The 3,577-nt window shown below is 41.1% G+C and overlaps 1 pseudogene; it reads right to left on the bottom strand.

Moving 5' to 3' along the window:
* Nucleotides 1-1,091: 1,091 nt before the first annotated feature.
* On the bottom strand, nt 1,092-1,849 carry LOC122227782 (annotated as a pseudogene).
* Nucleotides 1,850-3,577: the final 1,728 nt, after the last annotated feature.

Raw genomic sequence — 3,577 nt, 5'->3', positions numbered from 1 at the left:
CTCTAGTCTTTATTGTTCCTTTTCTTCTGCTGGCTTTGGGGTTTCTTTGCTCTTCTGCTTCTAGTTCCTTTAGGTGTGCAGTTAGGTTTGTTTTTGGGATTTTTCTTATTTCTTGAAGTAGGCCTGGATTGCCTTTGCCGCATCCCAAAGGGCTTGGAGTGTCGCATTTTCATTTTCATTTGCTCCTGTGTATTTTTAAATTTTTTCTTTAATTGCCAGGTTGGCCCATTCATTCTTTAGTAAGATATTCTTTAACTTCCATGCATTTGGAGGCTTTCCAAATTTTTCTTGTGGTTGATTTCAAGTTTCATAACATTGTGATCTGAAAATATGCGTGGTATGATCTCAATTCTTTTGTATTTATTGAGGGCTGTTTTGTGACCCAGTATGTGATCTATCTTGGAGATGTTCCATGTGCATTTGAGAAGAATGTATTTTCTGCTGCTTTTGGATGAAAAGTTTTAAATACATCTGTCAAGTCCATCTGGTCCAATGATCATTCAACACCATTGTTTATTGATTTTTGCCTAGATGATCTGCCCATTGTTGTAAGTGGAGTATTAAAGTCCCCTGCAATTACCATATTCTTATTGATACAATTGCTTATGTTTGTGATTAATTAATTTAAATATTTGGGTCATTACAAGTTGGGGACATAAATGTTTATAATTGTTAGCATTCTTTTTTTTTTTTAATTTTTTTTTTTAATGTTTATTTATTTTTGAGACAGAGAGAGACAGAGCATGAACGGGGGAGGGTCACAGAGAGAGGGAGACACAGAATCTGAAACAGGCTCCAGGCTCTGAGCTGTCGGGACAGAGCCCGATGTGGGGCTCGAACTCCCGGACCGCGAGATCGTGACCTGAGCCGAAGTCGGACGCTTAACCGACCAAGCCACCCAGGCGCCCCTATAATTGTTAGCATTCTTGATGCAATTATGATATAATGCCCTTCTTCATCTCGTTATGGCCTTTAGTTTAAAGTCTAGTTTGTCTGATATAAGTATGGCTACTCCAGCTTTCTTTTGACTTTCAGTAGCATGATGGTTCTCCATCCCCTCACTTTTTTTTTTTTTTTTTTTTTTTTTTTTGTTAGACAGGAAGCAGGATTTATTGGTGGGCATGAATGGGGAAGGGCAGTGCTGAGGTTCTCATGAGTGCAGAGCCCACCATTTGTCCAAGGGGCCACGATTAGGGATGTATTTGACCCTAATTTGATGAGCTGCTTTTCAGCCACCATGTCTTCAAATTCGTCCACGTTAAACTTAGTAAAGCCCCACTTCTTGGAAATGTGGATCTTCTGGCGGCCAGGGAACTTGAACTTGGCCCTACGTAGGGCCTCAATCACATGCTCCTTGTTCTGCAACTTGGTACGGATGGACATGATGATTGGCCAATGTGGACCCTGGCCACTGTGCCCTGGGGCTTTCCAAAGGCACCCTGCATACCTATCTGGAGCTTGTCAGCTCCAGCACAGGACAACATCTTGTTGATACGGATGACATGGAAAGGGTGGAGCCGCACCCGGATGTGAAAACCATCTTTGCCACAGCTTTTCACCATGTACTTGTTGGCACAAATTCGGGCAGCCTCCAGGGCTTCAGAGGAGAGCTGCTCGTATTCATCTGACACCATGTGGCCACACAGTGGGAACTCATCCACTTTTGCCTTCTTACGCCCCAGGTCAAAAATGTGGAACTTGGCATCAGGGACACCTCTGCAGAAACGAGACTTTGGATACGGCTTGTTCTTACAATACCAGTAACACCAGGTGGGGCGGTGGCCCATGGCGACACCAAGATCTTCAGTGGCGCGCCGAAGGAAAAGAGCCTCCATCCCCTCACTTTTAATCCGAAGGTATCCTCAGGTCTAAAATCAGTCTCTTGTAGACAGCATATAGATGGATCTTGTTTTTGTTTTTGTTTTTTTATCCATTCTGATACCCTATATCTTTTGATTGGGGCATTTAGTCCATTTACATTCAGGGTTATTAATGAAAGATATGGATTTGGTATCACTGTGTTATCTATAGGTTTCATGCTTGTGGTGATGTCTCTGGGCTTTTGTAGTCTTTGTAGCATTCCACTCACAGAGTTCCCCTTAAGATCTCTTGCAGGACTGGTTTAGTGGTCATGAACTCCTTCAGTTTTTGTATGGGAAAGCCTTTATCTCTCTTTCTATTCTGAATGACTGACTTGCTGGATAAAGGATTCTTGGCTGCATATTTTTCCTATTCAGCATATTGAGTATTTCCTGCCACTCCCTTCTGGCCTGCCAAGTTTCAGTGGACAGGTCTGCTACTACTCTTATGTGTCTACCCTTGTAGGTTAAGGACCATTTGTCCTTAGCTGCTTTTGGAATTCTCTCTTTGTCTTCGTGTTTTGCCAGTTTCACCATGATATGCTGTGGAGAGGACCTATTCTTGTTGAATCTGAAGGGAGTTTTCTGTGCCTCCTGGATTTGGATGTATGCTTCCTTTCTCAGATTAGGGAAGTTTTCAGCTATAATTTGTTCAAGTAAACTTTCTGCCCCTTTCTCTCTCTCCTCCTCCTCCTCCTCCTCCTTCTCTTCTTCTTCTTCTTCTTCTTCTTCTTCTTCTTCTTCTTCTTCTTCTTCTTCTGGAACTCCTATGATATGGATATTATTACATTTCATTGAATCACTTAATTCTCTAATTCCCCATTCATGGTCAAGTATTTTCTTTTCTTTTTCTCAGATTTATCATTTTCCATAATTTTATCTTCTATTTCACTTATTCTCCCCTGTCTTCCTACATCCTTGCTGTCAATGCATCTAGTTTATTTTGCACCTCATTTATGTTTCTTAATTCATCATGACTCTTAGTTCCTTGATCTCTGAGCAGTAGATTCTCTGCTGTCTTCTATGCTTTTCTCAAGCCCAGCTACTAATCTTATGACTATTATTCTAAATTCTTGATCAGATATGTTATTTATATCTGTTTTGAGCAATTCTCTAGCTGTCATTTCTTCCTGGAGTTTCTTTTGAGGAGAATTCTTCCGTTTCATCATTTTGGCTAGTTTTCTGTCATTTATGTGTTTTAATAGCTTGTTATGTATCCTGCATCTGCAAGCACTACTAAATTAATAAGGGGTCATACTCTGTCCAGGCCTGGCCCTTTAGGAGGTGTTTTTTTGGAATGTGTTGTGTGCTCTCTGTTATTGTGACTCTGGTTCCTCTATCTTCCTACTCGTAGTGGTGGTTTGGACCTTCACCTGGTGTGCTTTGATTTGTTCATTGAAATAACACTGGAAAATTTTTTAAAAAGGGGGAGGTGGTGGAACATGTCTTATCCCATACAAAGAGAGAAATGACAGGGGTGGGGAAAAAGAAAAGAAACAAAAATGACTAGGTAGAGAATGAGAGAAACAACATGGCTTAATCCAGAGAGAGAGAGAAAAAAAAATGAGAGATACAGAAGAGGTGTAGAATAGATTAAAAATGTCTATGGCTTGCCAAGTTGTCCCCATGGGCAACAGATGTTGACAGATGTTTCTGTCACTCTGTAGCCCAGATTCCTGGAATTCCAAGTCTTCTGGCCTCAGTACCTGTCTTTGAAG

The sequence above is a fragment of the Panthera leo genome, chromosome C1 (assembly GCF_018350215.1).
Source record: "Panthera leo isolate Ple1 chromosome C1, P.leo_Ple1_pat1.1, whole genome shotgun sequence".
NCBI lineage: Eukaryota > Metazoa > Chordata > Mammalia > Carnivora > Felidae > Panthera > Panthera leo.
The sequence above is the reverse complement of the archived record's forward strand: the minus strand, read 5'-3'. Positions and strand labels throughout refer to the sequence as shown.